Genomic DNA, 22359 nt, shown 5'->3' with positions numbered 1-22359 from the left:
GACCACATTTTAGACCTACTATAAAAAAAAATTGGAAACACTGTTTGAAATTTTACCATCTTTCACCACACAAACCAGACAGATACATGGTTATATCTAATCATCATTTTTCCAAATAATTTAAAGAATTCCCAAACAGGAGTGCTCCTGGTTGTTGCAGATGAGTGCAGCTGCAGTAAAACCAGGAGAAGCAATTTTTATGTTCACACAAAAGCCATGAATGTAAAATAAAACAGAGAGATTATTCAGACTGTCAAACAGACAGATTCAACAGCTCATATACAACCAACTGAAACTGAAAATGAGGCTTGTGGACAGGATTGTTGAAAAAGATTTTTAAAAAGTTTTAACTTTTTTTTTTTCATTTCGCACTACGACTCTGTTGCTTGAAAACCAAAAAAACAAACATATTTTTCTACTTGCTGCTTTTTCTACTTTCTAATAAAGCTGGAGGCATTAATAACAAATACACATTTGCTCTCTTTTTCTTTGATTGTACTGCAGTTTCAAACTGTACCTTTCAAAGTATCATCGTTAATATAATGAGTTTACAGTTACAGTCTAATTTGAGGCCCAAGAAACATTTTCGCTGCTTTTTCCAACTCTTTTGATCAGCTGCAGATTTTCTTGTATAAATGTTTTCTTCAGAAGAAAATAACACAGAGAATATTCACTTATGGGAAACAAAGGAACATGAGAAATACTGACAGCTTCACATGTTGAGGATCTCCTCTTCCTTAGGATTCAGTGACATGATCTTCACACATTCAACTCCATCAACACTGTGTCTTTTGTCATCGATTACTTCCACAAATCCTGATTCTTTTCTTTCTTTTTGTTAAATTGTCTGAAAGTATCAGTCATATACACGTCTGCACCTCCACGTGGTTATTTATGACAAATTTGACCACAGGCTTTGAAACAATATCAGCACTCGATCAACAGTTTCCTCGTGTTTGTTGTCTCTGTAAATGAGCCGGCCGCGATCACAAGTTTATAAATATCATTACTCAGAAAAGAAAGAGTACTTTTTATTTGAAGTAAACATTTCAGTCAATCACCTCATATATGTTATTATTCTTTGTTCTTTAAGTTGTTTAATCAAGACTAAACCAATGATGTAAACATGTATATGCAATGATCAAACTAATCCTTTCATTAGAGGGAAAAAGGACCGTGGAAGAAGAAAATACCTGTCCTACACAGAGTGCAGCACTCGAGTCTTGTGTTGGTCATAAAAATGTATGTGTTCATTTATTCCACTGCTTGAATGCCAGTTTAGCTCCCTAGGTAGATGTTTTTTATATAATTATTGTTATCATTAATTATCATTGTTACCAGTATTGCTGTGAATTTGGTGGAACTTACACAGTGCCCCCCAAAATATAGCAGAGAATGCCACCTAATGGTGGAGTATAAAAACTACATGTCAGTTGCATGTAGTCGTCTTTTGCACGAAACCTTTTCATAAATATGTTTAGAAGAAAACAAATGAACAAATTATTGTTTCACTGAACTTGAAATCTAAAACAAGCACAGTGACATATTAATATTTGATGCCACAGAAAGACTTTGTAGCTACTGTAGCGACCATATACAGTTTGTGGTGTATGGTGTTGCGTGTATATTCCTGGATTTATGGTTGTCGTGCAAGTCATGTGGGAAGTATTGAACGAGCAGGAAATATGTTCACCCCGTCGCTGGTGTGTCAGCAGGGAGACTGGGTGAGTAAGGGGAGGGTGTGTCTTGTTGACTGCTGTCAGTCATCTTGCTAAGTTTAGAGCACCTTGGAGTAGCTTCCTTTTGCTCAGGCTTGACTGCAGCATTGATGGATTATTAAACATGCAAATAAACAATTTATGGACCAGTTCTTGGAAACTGGATCAATTTGTTGGGTTGCTTACAAGTCATTAGAGCAGTAGTCCCTACTTCAGCCTCATGGTGGTTAAATTGGTAATGACAGCAGCATTTTGAAAGTTCTTGTGCAAACAAAAGAGGTAAAAGAAATTATTCGTTTTTTTACTTCTGTGTCTCGCTTTATTGAAAAGTACAGAATATACGTAAAAATATATTTGTTTTAATGTTTCCAACCACAAACACTCAAATTTAGACATAAACAAACAAGGAAACATGTTCAAGAATTTATCCATGTCAAAAAATACGTTCAAGCTTAACTTTGAGTTTACGTTTAAAATACACCAAGTAGTGAATCTGTTTGGCTGACAGGCTGGATAATCTCACTTTGTTGTTTTACCTTCATGGGTTCCTTCATAATCTGCAGCAAACAGGAGCACTCATCTTCTTAGAGTTAATCTAAGTTAACTGGAAAAAGAGAAAATAAGATTTCTACAATTTGCAGGCTGCTCAACTCTGACTCCAAAGTCTGTGCAGCTTCTCAGTCATCTAGGTCATGACCAATGTTCCTTAGGCAGCGGTTGTCCTTCTCTCCTGTATTGGCTGGAGCTTTCTTTTGGTGCCTTCCCAGCTTTGACAAAAGTGCCAGGTTGTTTGATGCACACCATTCTCCCAGTTTCAGGACCTCATCTCTGTAAGCCACCTCATTTCCCTGTGATCAGCCCCACCACTGTTGCGTCATCAGGAAATTTGACAAAGATGCTCTCTAGGTGGGCGGGACTGCAGTCATATGTGTAGAGGGAGTAGAGTTGTAGGCCTAGTAAACAGCCCTGGGGAGAGCCGATGCTGAGAGTGCGAGGGGAAGAGAGGTGAGGACCCAGTTTCTCCCCCTGGGGTCTGTTTGACCAAGAAGTCCTTTATTCAAAAGCAGGTGGGTGGCGGGAGCCCCAGGTTGGTTAACCTGGTGATCAAAATGTCTGGTATTATTGTATTAAAGGCTGAGCTGAAGTCAATGAAGAGCATTCTGACGCAGCTCCCCTTTTTTTCCAGGTGACTCTGTGTGGAGAGCAATGGCTACAACATCTTCAGATCTGTTAGTCCGGTATGCGAATTGGTGTGGGTCCAGAGTGGCGTAGGAGACAGGTTCTGATGTGCAGAGCCCCGATCCTCTGTTCTTACCAGAGTCACCGTTCCTGTCCTATCTGTGTAGCAGGCGGCCTGTTAGCTGCACCGCGGCATCCAGGAGTTGTGTACGTAGCCAAGTCTCTGTGATGATAAGCACGGAGCAGTCCCGAACATAACGATTTCCAGCCAGCTGTCTTGCGTACCATGGATCTGGCATTTGTAAGGTAGAGGTTCGGCAAAGGAGGTCTGAGTGGCTGTTTCCTCAGCCTAGCCAGTAGTCCAGCCCTGCAGCCTCACTTTTGCTTCCTCTCTCTTCGCCGTCTGCATTGCCTGTTCGATCTGACAACAATCCACAGAGATCCCGCTGGTCTCGCTATCCTGTCCAGAATGTTGTGTGTGCGCTGAAAGTCGCTGATGATTGTCATCTTCGTTTGAAAACCGATGTCCAATATCTCCAGATGACTGTAACGTCCAGTTGTGTAGGTAGATGCCCGTACAATGTACGATAAGCACACTAGACATACAAAAAGGCACAAATAGGGAGAGCTGCTGTAAGCTGCTGCGTCTGTGCGCGCAGCCATCTTGGTCACCCAAACAATCTTGGTCACCTGAACATCTTCTATCCCAGGAGACTGAAAAGATTCAGCATGAGCCCTCGCATCCTCAGGACCTTCTACCTCTGTGCCATTCAGAGCATCCTCACTGGATGCATCAACACCTGGTACGGCAACAGCACCACTTACAACTGCAAAGCTCTCCAGAGAGTGGTGCGGTGTGCGGAAAGTATAATTGGAGGTGAGCTTCCCTCGCTCGAGGACATCTACAGGAAGCAGTGCCTGAGGAAAGTGGGGAGGATCATCAAAGACTCCAGTCACCCCAGCCATAAACTGTTCAGACCACTTCCATCAGGAAGGAGGTTCTGCAGCATCCGGTCCCGAACCAGCAGACTGAGAGACAGCTTTTTCCATCAGGCCATCAGACTGCTGAACACTTCATAGACACCTCACCTTCACTTACTGGAACTTCAACATTATGCACTCCATACTGTACATTAATGCCACTGTTTTGCACATTTCCAACTGCTGACCTCTGTAGATTTTATTTAATTTTATATATATGTATACACACACACACACACATGTATATATACATATTTGGTATACATATTCAGTAATGTGCATACATTCTTATATTTGTACATATATTTATTCTTATAATTCTCAGGTTCCATTCTTATATTTTGCTTTGTTTTTATGTTTCTTGTATTTTTCACACCTCTGTTGATGTGAAGCTTGCACACAAGAATTCAACTTCAGACAACATCTATATTTTGTTGTGATAGAAGAGAATTTTGAGATGACATTTGTAACTGACATGTCCTAATACGTTATCAGATATTTATCACTGTGTCGACTTATCACCATGATTTTTTTATTGGTTGTCAATTTGCATCTACCTTCACAAGAACTGATTTTGACATGATTCACAAAATACCAACGTTGAATGATGGTAAATAAAACAATCAAGTCATAAAATCATAAACATAACTTCATTGATTTTAACAGAAATACAGCTCCAAACTGTCTTTGCTGCTGTCACGTCATGAGCTTTGACTGTATTCACCTGAGGGGCTGAGCTTTTTGTTCATTTCAGCTGCATCTTTATCACTATGATCACTCATAAACTGGGACACAAACTTAGGACCCTGGGACTATCCACTACCCACAGACCATCACACGTCAGAACCGGCACCAAAACCTTGTGAACCCTGGTCCTGAGGACAGCCCTGAAGGGATCTGGGATACAGTGAAGTTTGCTGATGACACTACTATGGTTGGACTGATCACCAGTGATGATAAAATCCTCACTTCCCATAAATGGTGAAGAGGTGGAGAATATGAAGAACATCAAATATCTGGGTGTTCACATTACCAACAATCTCACATGGTCAGTGAACATATCACAGCTGGTAAGAAAGCACAGCAGCGACTGTTCTTCCTGAGGAAGCTGAAGCTGGCCCGACTGTGCTCTCAGCTCCCGGTGAAGCACAATAGCGAGCGTCCTGTCAGTGAGTCACTGTGTGTGCTGACGCCTCAAACAGAAACAGAGACAACACGCGCTTCAGGGAAGAGATACCGAACCAATAACATCCGGACAAACAGACTAAAGAACAACAAACACACACATCCAGATAACCAAGAATTCTTATACATCTTTTATTTCTACTATTTTGGTGCCTTTAAAAAAACAAAAAGCTACTTTTACCCCTTGCTGTTGGTTGATACTCACCAAACAAACTTTTGGTCTTTACTCTGGTTTTAAAAGGCATGCAGTCCTCTGTGACTTAAACAGTGCAGTTATACTCTGCATTTTGAGACCGGACACTTCAGTAAACGTTTCCTAGCTATGTGCTTTATATCTTACATGCTCTCCATTGTTCTCCTTAAAAATCTGAACCAGGCGTGTGAAGAGCTCTTGAGGTTCGAGGTTTTTCCTCCACAAATATCTGTAACTGCACATTTTGATCAAATCTTTTAAGGGACGATGGAGCCCGAGCTTTTCCATGAAACTCGAGCCCCTCTTTTTGGATGCTGACAGCAGAACCAGCTAATGATCAAACACTCGTTCTCCGAAGAGTTTCAGGACTTTGCAGAGTCTCTGTTTGTGATCCTCTGTGAAGGTTTCAGGCTGCAGGACCAGCAGGAACACATGAGGTCCAGGAGCTGTGAGCCTCACACAGTTTTCTACATGATCTCTCAGATCGTCTTCAGAGATGTTTGGAAGCAGCAGATCTGGAGTGTTGATTAGGATGATTTCTTTGTCCCTCAGCAGTCCTCTCACCGGCTGATAGTCTGGCTCTTCCTCAGGGCTAAACACAGGAACCTCCAGTATGAAGTTCACCACAGCGGTCCTCTCAGACTGAATGTTCCCCAGCAGAACCACCCTGATCTCAGACACTGCAAAGAAAACCGTAAAGAAAGCAATGAATACAACGAAGTGTAGAAGATTCAGGTAAAGATTTATTGTCTATTTGTCTGTGAGTGTTTCAGCTGACTGCACTGATTGTTTTTATAAAAACTCAGAGTTGGGTCTGACTCACTGTCTGGTGGCTGCAGATCGTCGCTGCTGTTCAGCAGCTGCAGATCATCTGTGAAAACACAAAGATCATCTCAGAGCGTCATCATCAGAAAACATGTTTGTCCTGGATGTGCTCACATTCACTGGGTAGTGTAGAATTAAAGAGATTATTTTACTGCTACTGTTCAAGACCATCATCTTATCGTTGCATTAATTACCATTCATCAGAGCATTGATTGAAGCTTTCGGCATTATGGAACTTCTGTGTCTGCAGTTATCTCTTAAAATACATGAATGTTCTCTACATGCAAATTATGTGCTTGTAAACGCAAGAAGGGGCGTTACAATACCCTGATGTTATAAAAGCAATCTAGAGTGTATTTTGGGCAGAGATGTACAACTGATGTTTTGCAGTTTACACCTCTCCACGCTGCGTGCATTCATTAAAATCAATTGTTTGACCGACCTCTTCTGGACTATCATTGTTTTACTCTCATCCTCAATTTCGAACCCGTAACATTTGGTGCATTGGCCGGGGTTGAGGGGGAGAGAGTTGGAGATTGAGACCGAGAGGGTCCGAGGTGCTCAGACGGGCAGACACGAGTCAGTGGTGGAAGTGAGTGGACATAAGCCGGCTTATCTAAAGGTAAGGCACTACCTGTTGAATTATTTCCAAACTGTGCCAGATTGACGATTACAAAATTGAAAGTCTACTCACTGAAATTACTGGTAAGGGTCTGTTTTGATTTTGGTGAAAATCTCATGAGAATTGAAGTTGAAGCAATGATAATGAAATGTTGAAAGTGACAGTAGTGAGTAAAGAGAAAGCAGTTGGACTGCTGAGAGAAATAAGAAAAAAAGCAGTTGGACTGCTAAGTGAATTTAGTGTGATAGGTAATTGGTGAAGTGTTTGTGACATTACAGTCTCAATTGAATATAAAGCCGGGCTTGGACATTATTAAAAGTATTTTTGTGGTTTTATAGGATGTCTTCAAAAGTAATTAAATTTTATAGAACGGGACTCTGGGAGTTCTAAGAAGTGCATTGTTCAGAGGTAACGCTTGCCAACGGTTCGGACGCGCGCCGTTGTCCTCTACGAGGGATAGTCAGTTGGTCACTGTGGAGATTGGGGCACTCCAGAATAACTAGTGGTTGGACCACTTTGCCGTCCGGGACGGTGATTTGCACTTTTTGGTCAGCAAAGTTCGGAACTTGGGCGTAGGACGCTTTTAAATTGTGTTAGGACATTAGATATGTGACCACGGCCCGGGGCCGAGACTGGTTAATTGATGACAAAAAACTCAGGGAGTTTATCGGTTGGACCGTTAGTCTAAAATTGTCGAAATTGTGTAGGTTTTGAAATGTTAGGCCTGATAATCTGTGCAGTTGTAATCATAGGACGTCTGTGTAATATATTAAGAGACTTGTCTGAGTCTGTGAGTCAGGCTGGTATTATTTTTAGACTGTGTGTGTGTGTGAAAATGCAAATAAGGCAGCTGAGAGGTGCATAGAGTATGAGGAAGTTTATAGAGACCGCTACACATTGCTGTTTGCCTGTATTTAAGACGCTGGTTTTGTTTATTACAATAGTGTAAGTAAAGTTTTATTTCTTGCCATGACTGTATGACTTTTTGCTGGGTTTTGAGATAGGATACATAAAATGTTGATACTTAGGCTGATTGAAAACACATAAGTATATGCACTTAGTACACCCACTCAAGAAATTATTGTGTGACTGATGCTACAAAACTGACCTAAAGAATGGTGATGTGTGTGGAGAAGTGTTAGTTGTCCTGATGTGTGAAAGAGCTCTATTTAAATGTGTGTGAGTGAAATGAAGGCATATTGTTTTTAGATAAAGATTTAGTAGAATTACTGATTGTTTGTAGACTGTGAAATTCAAAGGGAAACAGAGTCTGCCTGTTGCCTGCAGGAAGTCTCTGCAGAGGCTGTAGAAACAGGAAACCGTGTGTGTGTCTGGGACAGGAAATGCATGCCCATAAAAGGGAAGCTCACGGTGACAAGTGTGCACCCAGAGAAGAGAGAGAGTTAACTCTGGGCAGATGAAGCAAAAGGGAGGTTTTAAGATAAAAAATGAATATGATACTAATTATATGCTTTAGTGTGCCAATACAGGTGGATTTCTCTCAACATTGGGACCTTGAGTACAGCGGCAGAACAGTAGATTAACAGAATTGGGAGAAAATAAGCCAGTCTTTGGCTCGAAATTGTGCAGCTTGAGCTCTCACTTTGTCCTTGACCCCGAGAAGAAACGCAAAGGACAGTCAATTTCCTGATGAAGACCGATAGAACATCATGGACTTGAAGAAGTACCTGAAGCTAAAAGACAGTGCAAGTGAGAGCAGTAACACTGACGACGACTGATGAGTCCAGCAGCATGAATGAAAGCACGTGATGCAACATGCATGCTGGTGAAGAACAGTGTGATATGTCTGCTTGAAGGCACTGACTCTCATATTTGCCAAGCTTGGAGCAATCTTGGAAGAGAAGACTGAAAAGATGAATGGAGAAGAAAACAGAGCAAATGAAAATAAGACTGAAGGAAGAAGAATACTGAAAGATCAAAACAGAGAAGAAACAGACTGTGTTTGCTGGAGCTCTGAAGCCCGAACAGGACACTGTGAATGAAAAAGGACCAGTGAGAGATGAAGCTGGACGAGTTTGATTGCGAGAAGATAGGAGATGATTGGATTGAAATTGAAGCCTGAACTCATGATTGTTTAGGGATGTCCACCACATCACAACAAAGAGGTAAACAATACAAAAGGTAAAGATAATAAAAATAACTGACAACTATATCAATGAATAGAAAACACACATACACAAATTGTTACATGTGAGATTATTTTTGAAACGAATCAGAAGTGAGATAGTTTGAATCTAGAGCTCAGTGAAAAGATGTATAAATTAAATATGAATACATGAAAATGCAATGAATACATAAGGATGCAATGAAGAAGCAGCTTACACTTATGCAATGAAGATGCAGCTTACACTTATGCAATGAAGATGCAGCTTACACTTAATTAAGATGATCACCTGGCATGCAATGAAGAAACTGCTTACACTTAGTGTATATTGACATGAATATAGGAAAATGTAATGAAGAACGCAATGAAGGCATGCAATGAAGAAAACAGCTTACACTGCATTTACATGACCACATAACGCAAGGAAGAACAGGCTTACATAAATGACATAATTGGTATTTCTGACTAGAGAAAGTGAATGGGTCGTTTAGGCACCCGTGATAATAATGAAAATGTCTTAGTTTGTTATTTTCAGGAGTAAAGCAGACCCGGACCATTTCTCCAGATGCAGCAGTCGGAAGGAAGTATAGGTTAACATCAATGGATATGTTAAGGCAAGTTTCGGGTTGAATTGTTTACAGCAGGATGTGTCCAGGAACCTGAAAGCAAGCCCTAGCTGCTGGCGGAAGACCAGGAGGGCTGTTATTTAAGGTGGGAAATTAAAGTTTGGGTTAGCAATTCGGGGACGGAGAAAACTGACTCTTTAACTGGAGAATGGGAAAGTGTCTGTGAGGCTGTGAAGCCATATATGCAAAATAACACACACAAACATACGCAACGAAGATCAGCTTGCTACTTGTATGAGTGATAGAATGGTGTGAATGTTTGATAAAGTGATTAAAGTAGTTTAAAAGGGTGACTTAGGAGTGGTTTTGCAATGATTGATTAAAACAAGTGATTAGTATAGAAAGAAAATGAAAATAATGGAATAATGTGATAAAGTTTAAACATGTATTTGCTTTGCCAAGTTGAGTTGTTGAGATGTGACTGAGTATGCAAATTAGTTGGGGAGCTTATGTGAGTGATGACAGAGGAGCTTGCTGTGTGTGTGTGATTGAGGCCTTAAAGCAGAAGTAGACTGTTCAGAGGTGCAAATTTGATTAAGAGGTTTATAAATTAGTGTTGACACATTGGGATAACGTGTTTATATCTTAGGCTGAATCTGAGTATGGTAAAGTGCTTAAAGGGGGATATTGTTGTGTACAAAACGGTGCAGCTTTTGGCGAGGTTTTCAGTGAGTTGAACGGGTGAAATTTCAGATTGTTGAAGATTTTTGAGGTTGTTGTTTTATTTTTAATAGAGGGAGTTTTAATAAACATGGACATGTTTAAGGGTGGTTTGTAACAGTGCACTTAGAAAGAAAAAACCTGTCAGGTGATTTTGTTTTGTACTTTGATGAGCTAATACTCAGCTCTCTTTTTTCTCATTTTTGTTGTAAGCAGGCCTGCAAAAGAATGAATAACAGCGCTGACAAAAGTCTCAGGAGAACAAAAAATAAGGTGACCTTTTCCAGATTACAATGGGCGAAGGAAAGAGGCCACGTGTGGGGATCGGATCAGATTGTGGGTCCCTGTCTAAAAGGATTGCAGCGAGCCAATCCAGTCCAAAAGTATAAAGAACTATTTTCCTAGAAACAAGTAAAAAGAAAATAAATGATTATATAAATAAACTGAGTTTACGGAAAGTGGAAAATCTGATTATTTGTGCGGAAGTCTACCAATACCCGATGTTAATGCGTGTGAGTGAATGTGTGGGTGAATGGACGGACCAGGCAGACCATAGGTTGGACCGACTGGACACTGACAAAAGACTGGACTAAGGTTGGACACATGACTGATAACTGTTCTGTTTTAAGTTTTCTTTTATAACACAGGTTGGATGATAAGTGGGAGAAACTGAGTATGAAATGTGAAGTTCTGGTTAACACACAGGTTTTTGTTTCTAGGACGTTTCAAGGATGCAGGCTGTGGATGGAGCCAAGAAAAGATTTGACATGATGATTAATTTGATTTGATTAATTAAACACAGGTTTGAAGGTCCGGAGAATTTATATATAATATGATAGGACTGAACTTTTATTTTAATTGCCTAACCTGAGTGAAGGATTTTGAGTTTGTAACACATGAGATGTGTCACAAAAAGGGGGGAGTTACAGGACTTAAGGTTTAATTTGAAATGGGTTTTAGGATTACTTGATGATGTTTGGGTTTTTTGATAATTTAGGTATGGTAAAACTGAGGCAGAAAGTGTTATTTTCAGGTTATTTTTGATTTCTAGAATAAGAGGTTATAATTTAGGCGTGCACATACAGATATGTCAAAGGAAAATTGTATATATGTGATTAGCTACATGAAATGTGCTCTTTTAGGGTTACTAAGCAAATGTCTACGTGACTTTTACCTAATAACCTCTGTGATGATAAACTTATTTACCGACTAGCAGCTTGCTCTCTTGTAGAACATACAGACTTAGGAAAGGGGAACCTCAGCTCTGAGTTCTGAGAATAACTCTGGTATCTTTGTAAGTTGGTAGAGTTTGTAATTAAATGTGGGGCTTGAAAAGAGGAAGCAAATTTGGTACAGGACGTGCTTGAGATGATCAGATGAGAGAAGGGGAAGGTCAGGAATAGTTTAAACTAAGATTGAGAAAGTAAATGGGGTGAAAGGGGGGTGTAGCAAGTAGATTCAGGGCAGCTCACAGCCCGGCGTAAACGCAAGGTGCTGTCACACAGCTTAAGTTATTTGTTTGATTTATTTTATGACAAAATAATAAGGAAACATTGAAAATATACAACACGTTGAGGAGACAGATAGGGTTGGCCAATCGAAAGGTTTTGTTTGTTTAGCATGATATCTTTTGTTATATTTTAGCGTTTAACATGGAAGATGCCTCTCTCGAGCTTCTCTCCTGATGCTACCCCACCAAAAGACGCTTATCCATAGAGACTATGTCAGCTCCCAAACAGACAACAACAAACCAAGACTAGCAATAAACAATCTAAACATAAATAATAACAAATAAAGAACAATACAGAATCCAAATTTGAACCGAAGAATAAAATAGTGAAATGTGGATTATTAAATATTAAGTATCTCTCTTCAAAAGTCTCTGTTAGCTGACGCCAAGCGGTCGCAGCAGATGGCTGCCCGTACCTGAGCCTGGTTCTGCCGGAGGTTTCTTCCTGTTAAAAGGGAGTTTTTCCTTCACACTGTTGCCAAAGTGCTTGCTCAATAGGGGGTCACAAGATTGTTGGGTTTTTCTCTGTATCTATGAAGCGCCTTGAGGCAATTTTTGTTGTGATTTGGCGCTATATAAATAAAATTCAATTGGATTGTATTGAAGTAAACTTAAATGTTATAAATTAGGAATTAGTTCATTTCTCAGGGGAGAAATGAAAAACGGGGACTGGTGTTAGGAATAAAAGAAATATTTTTAATATGTATCTGCTCATTATCTTGTTTTAAGTACTTTAATAATGAAGGCTTGTAGAGCAAGGCCACTTTTTACTCACAAACAAGTGCTCAGCCAGACTGAAAAACAGGAAGTTTTAGTGCACAAGGCATATTAATAGATATAGACACAAAAAGAGGAACTCCCCATATAAACAACGTTGAAGACTGTGTGAAGTATAAAGTACCGAAATAACACCATATAAGTCGCAGCTGATGATTCTAATGTTAGAGAGCTCTTGCAACTGGCGTCTGAGCTGTGCAGAGGTCTCTCACCCCCGGAAGATGTTTAAATAAAAAAGCTCCAAATCTGACATTTACACACGAAGGAATCAATATGGCAGATTTAATGGGATTAGGAGAACCTCATGATTGTACCAAGAAAGCAGAACTTGAAGGGAAAGTCAGGGAAGATTTAAAAGCAGGACCTGTTAGGATTTGGGATTTAGAGATTCTTTTATTGCTATCATATAATCTGCCTTATGATGACTGCATTAATAACAGGTTGTACAGTATTATTTTAATAGTATTGAATATGTTTGTCATAACAGTGATGTCTCTATTTACAGGTTGAGTTCATTTCATACACAATGCATAACTGTGCTTGTTTAGAGTTGATGTTCCGTCCAAAAGGGTTTTAAGCTTCACTGGTGAGAGTGTCCAGGTGATACATGTTGAGGGAAGATGAGAACATAGCAGGTTAATTGCATGCACGCTTACAAACACACATGATTTAAATATAGGCCAGGCCGAAGGCCTGGACTTTATGTAGCTTTTAACTTTACAGCTCCTAACTTCCAGGAATGGCGTGGAGTGTAATGAATGAATGCAAAATATGCTTACAGACACAAACATGACAGGGGTTTATTTTACAGGGTAAAGGTGGACCACATGTTGCTTTGTTTCTGCTTAGCAACTACTGAGGTAAAAGGTGTTAAAGATAAATATGCAATAAGTGAACAGGAAACGTGTGAGGGTGAGCCGGGTGAAACAAAATGTTGTAGATAATAGAAACTTGTCTAACTGGCATTAACAGTAACTTTTGCATGTTATGTATATGCTTGAAGCCAAAAGAGGCGTAAATCCTGATAGAAGATTTTGAAGTGTGCTTTCTAGCGGAGATTTAGGCTGACAGGGGGATGGTGTGTATTTTACTCAGGGTGTGTTTAAGAAAACTAAAAGTGTTGCTGACACACATAAAGAGTATTGAGATTAAGTAAAGTTAATAGAATGGATAGAGCCCAGAACATGATATTGTGAACCAACTTTGAATAATTAAAGGAACATTAGATGAACACAGTAGGTTAGTAAGGTGTAGCAGAGAAAGGCTGTTTGTTTTTTATCCCTTACAGGAGAAGATTTCCACTAGAGAGGGACCCAGAAAAGGAGCAGAGACCACTTAAGCATGAAGTGTTTTCAAGTAGGAGCTGGTGTTTTATTACTGGACCACCTAGAGGACATGAGGTGGTTGTCTGATTTGCTGAGTCAGAGGAAGGCTAGAGAGGGTCAGAGCGAAGGCAGTGGGCCTGGGAATGGTGGTTTCAGGGCCCACGATGCCATTAATGGATGTAGAGGTGACAGAGTGGGTCGAGGAGTGACACAAGGAAATGGTGTGATGATGTCTCTGGGAGAGACATCAAGAGAGGGAATTGTAGAATTAAAGAGATTATTTTACTGCTACTGTTCAAGACCATCATCTTATCGTTGCATTAATTATCATTCATCAGAGCATTGATTGAAGCTTTCGGCATTATGATATAATTTGTATTACAGGGGTTATCATAATCAAATATTAACAGGTTTATGACAGGTGCAGTTATAACCACTTTAAAATGATTGAGTTGAATATATATATCAAAACTCATATGCTGAGTATATTGTTACAAGTAAAATAGTAGCTGAGCAAAGGCCTGAATGTATTCAGCTTCTTGTTGCATTTGAGTTTGCCTAGCAACAGGTGACACAAGGAGGACAAGTCCATGGGGACCTCAAAGGCCTGAGATCATCACCATATTTGGATGGATGCCAGAAAGGGGAACTTCTGTGTCTGCAGTTATCTCTTAAAATACATGAATGTTCTCTATATGCAAATGATGTGCTTGTAAACGCAAGAGGGGGCGTTACAATACCCTGATGTTATAAAAGCAATCTAGAGTGTATTTTGGGCAGAGATGTACAACTGATGTTTTGCAGTTTACACCTCTCCACGCTGCGTGCATTCATTAAAATCAATTGTTTGACCGACCTCTTCTGGACTATCATTGTTTTACTCTCATCCTCAATTTCGAACCCGTAACAGTAGACACACACACACACACACACACACACACACACACACATACACGTAGTTACCCATTAGTGCACAAAGATACTTGTAATAACTGCCCATTTAATGAAAGCTCAAAATTTCCATATTAAATATTCATTAAAGAAAGAATTAAATTAGTGATTAAAAATGTAAAACAAAATCAAACAGATGAGGATTTATAAAATTCAACTGCTTTAGGTAACATTCTGATGTGTACTGGGTCTTATTATGGGGTTTTTACTATGACATTTAATCCTAACCTCCTTGCCTCCAATCGATAAAATTTATAGCTTATGTGTGTCAGTAAAACATCTTTCAAAGTCATAAAGTAGTATGAATTGTTTATGTGGTAAGGCTGAAATAAGAGCCATCCTGACCCTGTGAGCTGACCTCGGCCATAAACCTGTAAAAATGAGTCATAAAAATGATGGATGACACCATCTGGGAAGAAAAACAAGAAAGTTATGGGAGGCTGGTGTTGAATATCGTAAAGGGAGCAAAACTCTGTAAACTGATGCATTGATTAAAGCATCACGTTAATAAACACGCAAGTGTTTCACCAGGTGGTAGCAGTGTTGGGAACTTTAACACCACAAACATGATTAAACACTTACAGAAACACCATGTAAAGGATTTTATCCAGGCCTCCAATGCTAAGAAGAAAAGTCTACCTTATCAACAAACGCTTTTGGAAACTGTTCAGAGGCATGCCAAACTCCCTCAAGAAACCAATAAAGCAAAGCTGATAACAGAGAAAATTGTTAAATTTTTGTGCTTGATGACCAACCTCTTTCTGTTGTGGAAAATGTCAGTTTTCAACGCTTAATTGAGCATTTGGAGCCTCGCTATCTGCTGCCAAAGCGGCATGTCATCTCAGAGGAAGCTATCCCAGAAAAGTACAAGCAGGTGTGTAAATTCATCTCTGAATATTTGGAAAACATTCCCATGTTAAGCTTGACAACTGATAGCCTAGAGTATTTAAAAGTAGAATGCTCATAGGGGGTCAACAACCATATGACCCCCTATGAGCAAGCACTTTGGTGACAGTGGGAAGGAAAAACTCCCTTTGAACAGGAAGAAACCTCCAGCAGAACCAGGCTCAGGGAGGGGCGGGGCCATCTGCTGTGATTGGTTGGGGTGAGAGAAGGAAGACAGGATAAAGACATGCTGTGGAAGAGAGACCGAGATTAATAACAGATATGATTCAGTGCAGAGAGGTCTATTAACACATAGTGAGTGAGAAAGGTGACTGGAAAGGAAAAACTCAATGCATCATGGGAATCCCCCGGCAGCCTACGTCTATTGCAGCATAACTAAGGGAGGAGTCAGGGTCACCTGGTCCAGCCCTAACTATATGCTTGAAAGTTTGAAATGAAAGTTTGAAGCCTAATCTTGAAAGTAGAGATAGTGTCTGTCTCCTGAATCCAAACTGGAAGCTGGTTCCACAGAAGAGGGGCAAAACGTGCTAAAGTTTAAATAAAAAGATCAGCATTGTTAAACTGAGCCATATTTTGGGTGCAGTGTATACTTGCATACAAGTATAATAGTATAATAGAATCATTTTAGTGTTTTCTCTTTTTAAATTTGAGTATGAACTTATCCCCTCTGTGAATTGCTACCTTTTGTGTGAGGGGTCTGTGTGTCCCAGGGATCGCAGGGGCTATGTTATCTGGGGGCTTTTGCCCCCTGGTAGGGTCTCCCATGGCAAATTTTTCCTGAGTGAGGGACCAGACAAAGAGCAATTCAGAAAACCCCTTTGAGAAGACCATTGAGGGAACAGTTCACCCTGCCCGGGATAGGGTTACTAAGGGACTAAGGGTTAGGTCTTAGTCCATGGGGCCCAACCGGGCACAGCACGAAAAAGGGACAGCTTTGACACATGACACAGAGGTAATTCAGATGCTAAAGAAACTTTATTAAAGCAGAGATAAAAATGAAAGTAAGTCCAACAGATTAATTATTTTGTTGGTTGTATGATAAATGATCATTGGTGGAATTAACCATCTGAGATCAAGGTTATTTAATATAATTTCAGAAAGGAAAGGAAACCATCACCAAACTGATTAAACAAGAAGCATTTGATTCTTTGATTTCTGCTTGCTGAGCTCTGTTACTATGATGACTGTCAGCGACAAAACCACAGGGACACAGGAGGACTGGAGTTGGGGTCTATTGGAACAACCTGGTTCCCAGCATTCTTATAGGCTGCAACAGTAGAGCCTTTGGTGAGCACAGTCACAACTCGGATGGGACCGAACTCTTTTTGTGTATCACAGGAATATCTTCTTTCCACTGATGTCGATGCTGAGTTCATGATCCACTTGTTCATAGGACCTAGATTCTAACTGCCTCAATTTGCTATCATCACTGGAGACTAGCAGATCTGTGATGGCAATGTTAGGGTCGTCAGTCTCACGATACCAGATGAAGACTTTTTCCTCACTTGAACTTCTGTTTGTGGTTTCAGCCACCCTGATCCAACCTCTCTTAAAGTTTTCCAAGTCTTCATCAAAGTTAACACACACTTTGATGTCATAGATGTATGTTGCTTTGTTCCTTCTTACCCACAGGTAGAGTTGGCTGTCTCGAGACCGGTCTTACTTTTACGTTTTCTTGGTCTCGACGGACTTTTGTCTTGGTCTTGGTCTTGCTCTCTCAGATCGACATAGTGTTCAGGAGATTTGGAGTCAACCATCGGTGGAGCGAGGGGGTGGCTTACTGGGCTTAAGACCGGGTCATTTTTTCAGAAGCCCGGGGTCTTTTGGAGTGCGATTTGTTTCATAGTTAGATGCCTGACTGACAACTGTATAAAACAAAAACTACACAAAATATTCGAAGCACATAGAGCACAGTCGTAAATTCCCCCTAATTTTGGTATGATCCAAGCTCAGGCACTGGTCGACTGAGCACAGCACTGTCAGCGAGGGGGGAGAAGTTGCTGCCTGCGAGTTTGCTGCAGACAGAGGAGAGCTTAAGTTCGACCAGGTACCAAAGCAAATTATTCGTACTGTATAAATAATGTAAATATGACGGTGTATCACAAAAGATTGACGTCAAACTGATCACCACTGGCACACCTGTGGATGCATATAAGGCAAAACACATGGGAAAATCAAGAGATATCAACCAAAACACCAGGAAAAGAATTGTGGAGCTCCATAAGTGTGGCTCAGTTTTGAATACAATTTGGTGCCATTTGCAATTAAGAAATACAGACAGTTTCTCCCTTTTCTCTTAAAGTTAACAAATATGTTTTTTATATTTATCAATCTAAAAAAATAAACATTTAGTCTGATTTGATGTTACAATTAAAAAAGTGTTTTTGTTTTTATCTGAAGAGTTTATAAATATCTGGTTTCAACTGTATATTTGATGATGTTGGCTTGATTGTCAGCACAAAGAGGGAGAGAGAGGAACAGAGAGGAACAGAGAGGGAGAGAGAGGGAGATGGAGAATGAGGACAGAACAGAGATGGAACAAGAGCAGGTGAGACACACATGTTAGTCAAATGGTTGTTTGCCAAAACTCATGAGAACATGTATCTAGTGCCTAGTGTATCTTTTTAGATACCATTTGTTACTTTTCAAATTCTATATTTATTAAGTTTTGCAGGCTTTTTTGCTCAACAAGGCTAAATAATGATATAAACTTTTCTGAATCTAAATAGTGGACTTTGGTAGAATTAAAAAATAAGTGTAGTGCAGGTCTATGATGATATTTAGTCCTACTATCATGTAGTTTTGATTCTGGTTCTGTTTTGGTTAAATCGTAAGTAGTCCTGATTTTGAACTGTTGTAGTCCTGTTTTAATTCCGGATCAGTTCTGGGTCTGGTTGAATTGGGGTTTAGTCCCTGTGTCTTGATACAGCCCCGACTTTGCTCTGCCTTGCTGCTTAATAAAAAAACTAGTTTAAGGTGTCCTGTATATGTGACATATATATATTTTTCCTATATGAAGTTATTCTTTTTTGAACAAAACTCAAAACAGGGCCTAATAATCTTTCAGTCATTTCTACCCTCACTTAATTTCCTTTCGCTGCTCAGCTCTCACACAGTGGCTCAGCTATGCTCCAATCCCTCCATATTGTAGCCAATCACATGCGAGGATATAGGATAATATCATTATGTGAAAAACAGAGAGGGTGATGGACGCGACAGTCAAATGGAGCGTGCGTCTGTCCTCTTAGTAAGTGTGAGACAGTAGACAGCGGTGAGGAGGGCTGTGCGAAAGCAAAAACACATAAATATGCCTGACACCTGTAAACGAAGCAGCATCTGGCTGCAGTTTAAAGACTTTTTTGTCTTGGTCTCGGTCTTGGTCTCGTCTCAACTTGGTCTTGGTCTTGTCTTGGTCTCGATACCCTCTGGTCTTGGTCTTGTCTTGGTCTCGGTTTAGGCGGTCTTGACTACAAGTCTACCCACAGGTGAACCAATGGTTCCTTGGGCCTCTGGTTCAGGTCATAGCCCACCCTCTCCCAGCCCAATCTATACAGCTCAGGTTCATCATCTGCTTGTGCAGTGACATGAAGGGCCATGATGCGATCATAGTCTGATGAGCAACTACTTTCATCTGGTTTGTAGTACCAGAGGTAGGTTTCCTCTCCACCGGCTCCAGTATTAAGGTTTTTCTCAGTCTTGTGGTATCCTGCAGATTTGAGGTTCTCACTCATTTTATCATTAAATGAAAACTCAATCCTGGTGATTCCACGACCCTCTTCTGTACCAAAGGCAGATTGCATTTCCTCCATTTCCTTTGTTCAGATCATCTGGAATTGAAAGACCATCTCCAAGGAAAACTTTCTCCTCGTGCTTATTCACAGACAGTTGGAGTTCAATGATGTTGGACATGTTGGGTTCCTGCATCAAACAAAGTTAAAGGATTAATGAATGGAAATTTGAACATCCAGAAGTCAGACGGTAATAAATTATAAATTGGTGTAGTTCTCTTATCTAACACAAATAATCTAAACACAAATGCAGAGCGTGTGTTTGTAGACTTATGTATGTGCAGACCGTTTTTGGCTGGATGAATTCTTCTAGTCGACTGAAATCTGCTAATCTCACACTCTCACTCAGAAAGTCCTGCCTTTATATTCCCTACAGACTGTGTAACTGTGACATGAACGTTTTTTTGTTTTTTTTGTTGTTGTTGTTGTTTCATGGAATATGGAAACATGACAAAAGTTACTGCATTACTCAGTTAGAAGAAAGACAGACGCAACAACGTTGTCATCCCCTATGTAGCCGGTGTATCAGAGAAACTCAGGAGAGTTTTCTCCAAGCACGACATCCCAGTGTACTTCAGACCCAGCAGCACACTCAGACAGAAACTGGTTCACCCGAAAGACAAAACTCCAAAACACAGACTTAACAACGTGGTGTATGCTGTACAGTGCAGCGAGGAATGCCCAGACCTCTACATTGGAGAGACCAAACAGCCACTTCACAAGCGCATGGCACAACATAGAAGAGCCACCTCCACAGGACAAGACTCAGCAGTCCATCTGCATCTTAAGGATAAAGGTCACTCTTTCGAGGATGCCAATGTTCACATTTTGGACAGAGAGGACAGATGGTTTGAAAGAGGAGTGAAAGAGGCCATCTATGTCCACTGTGAGCGACCATCTTTGAACAGAGGCGGTGGTTTACGACACCAACTGTCTGCCATCTATAATCCAGTTTTGAGATCCCTTCCCAGACGCCTTAACGCCCACTCACATTCTGGGCCATCTGACCTCAGGAATTCACATGATAGGGTGGGGCCAGGTTTAACAATGAGCTCACCCGAAACCCTGGCTGATTAGGTCCCACACCCGCTTTCACACCTTGGCTCATGTGATTAGAGGATCACCAGGGGGTCCTTTGTCCCTCTTTGGGGGGATACTCCCACTGGGTTTAAATCTGGGACTCTCGGCCATTTGACCTTAGAACTGAAGAAGCTTCTCGGATGAGAGGTGAAACGTCTTCAAGCAACTTTAAGAAGTCCAGACGCTTTTCTTTCCAAGCTCCTTAGACTACGATGACCTGGATGACTGAGAACCTTCACAGACACATTACTCAGTTACTTCATCCACAAACCTGTTTTTTCTGTTCTCTTGACAGAAGTGTGAGTTACTTCCCAATAACTGTGCTGCTAAAGGAAAAGTCATCATCACAGGTATGTGATGTGAATAATAAAACAAATGGACTCTGACATTTAGCTTTGTGCCATTACTTTTTTCCAATGACTGATGTGTGTTTCTATTCCCTGAAATCCTAAAATGTCCATGCTAAAGATCATTCATTTGAACTAACCTCTTGTCTGTAGATATTTAAAAAACAAACATTTTCTTGGTTGATCAAAGTGGGAAACAAAACAAGATAACGATAAACAGGAGGATCCAGATATGCATGTGCAACTACTGCATGTGGGACATAATTTTACAATGACAATTCATTAAAACTGATGGATGGATCACATTTTTGAGAGACAGGTTCATGTTATCTGCAATTGTTTCTTAAGTACGGCACAGACCTCAGGCTTTGATTTCACAATAAACAGCAGCATGACTGAAGATTATAGTCCTCTGGGAAACTTCTGTTCTACTCAGTGTCTCTTCAAGTCTGAACATAAAAGTCCTGACAGCCTGAGCAGAAGTTTGAAGTCTGCACTTTCAACAGCAGATGAAATGGAGACTCAGTGGCTGCATCTCACTGCTATGTTGTGTTAAATTGGTCCTGTTATTACCAGACAGATAGAGCCTGATTATTAATGTAATTACACGTGTATACACAACCCTGTATAAATGTGATGACCTCGAAAAGATCATGACAGCTCCAAAAGCAATCTTCACATTTCTACAGGGGAAAATAAACTTTTTTACCCTGCAATTTACTGATTTGTGAAAAGATGTTATTTTCACTCAAATTTTAATTTTTAATTTCTCTTTTTCAATTTTTTTTAATGTTCACACAAAATCCATGAACATCAAACAAAGTGAGTTTATTCAGTCTGTCAGTCATGGTTTGTCACCATCGTGTTACAAACTTAAACTAAAAATTGTGGCCAGAATTTTTATGCTGAATTTTTAAGCATAAATTCTTGTGGATTTTATTGCTCTTTGAGTATTTGTGCTAAAAAAACAATCCTAAAACAACGATTTGTCCTGATACATTTTCTATTTTTTCTACTTTCTAGAAAAAATAGCTGGTGGCTCTTTCTTTCATTCATTGTTTGTTCTTTCAAAGCTTCCTGTTTTTTGCAGTAACTCCTTTTGGTATACAAATGACAGACCTGACCACATACTTCCCTCTTTCACACTTTTCTTTATTTGATTGTCACTTTGTCTCACACACAGCCACAACCTCGGGTCCCGGCACAGTCTTTGATGGAGGGAGGTGTGATGAGCTGATGGAGCTCCGGTGTGTCTCAGCCTCACCTGCCGCCGAGCCCAAACCAAACTCCTAAATCGTTCACATTATTTTGCAATGAGGAATTGTTTCAGTCCTCCATTTTTAGTGTTCAAATTAAATCAAATTTAATATTGAAATATTTTTACTGTATTTTCTGAAAAAATACCACATGACACCCAAACTGATTATTCTCTCATCTTATCAGGATACGTTCCCCAGAGACACAAACAAAAACACAGTTATTAGATGTTATTAAATCCCTTTCAGAAAAACAATCCTTTAATATTTATATACATTATATACATAAATATGAACATGCATGA

General features: G+C 40.1%; 1 long non-coding RNA gene across 1 annotated transcript; it reads left to right on the top strand.

Moving 5' to 3' along the window:
• The first annotated feature begins 1630 nt into the window (after positions 1 to 1630).
• On the top strand, positions 1631 to 22099 carry LOC134638452 (uncharacterized). Its single transcript, XR_010095251.1, has 3 exons — positions 1631 to 1724; positions 20747 to 20801; positions 21982 to 22099. It is a non-coding gene; the product is annotated as an uncharacterized LOC134638452 (long non-coding RNA).
• Positions 22100 to 22359: the final 260 nt, after the last annotated feature.

The sequence above is a fragment of the Pelmatolapia mariae genome, linkage group LG12, assembly GCF_036321145.2.
Source record: "Pelmatolapia mariae isolate MD_Pm_ZW linkage group LG12, Pm_UMD_F_2, whole genome shotgun sequence".
NCBI classification, from domain to species: Eukaryota; Metazoa; Chordata; class Actinopteri; order Cichliformes; family Cichlidae; genus Pelmatolapia; species Pelmatolapia mariae.
Note: the sequence above shows the minus strand (reverse complement) of the source record. Positions and strands in the feature narration are given on the sequence as shown.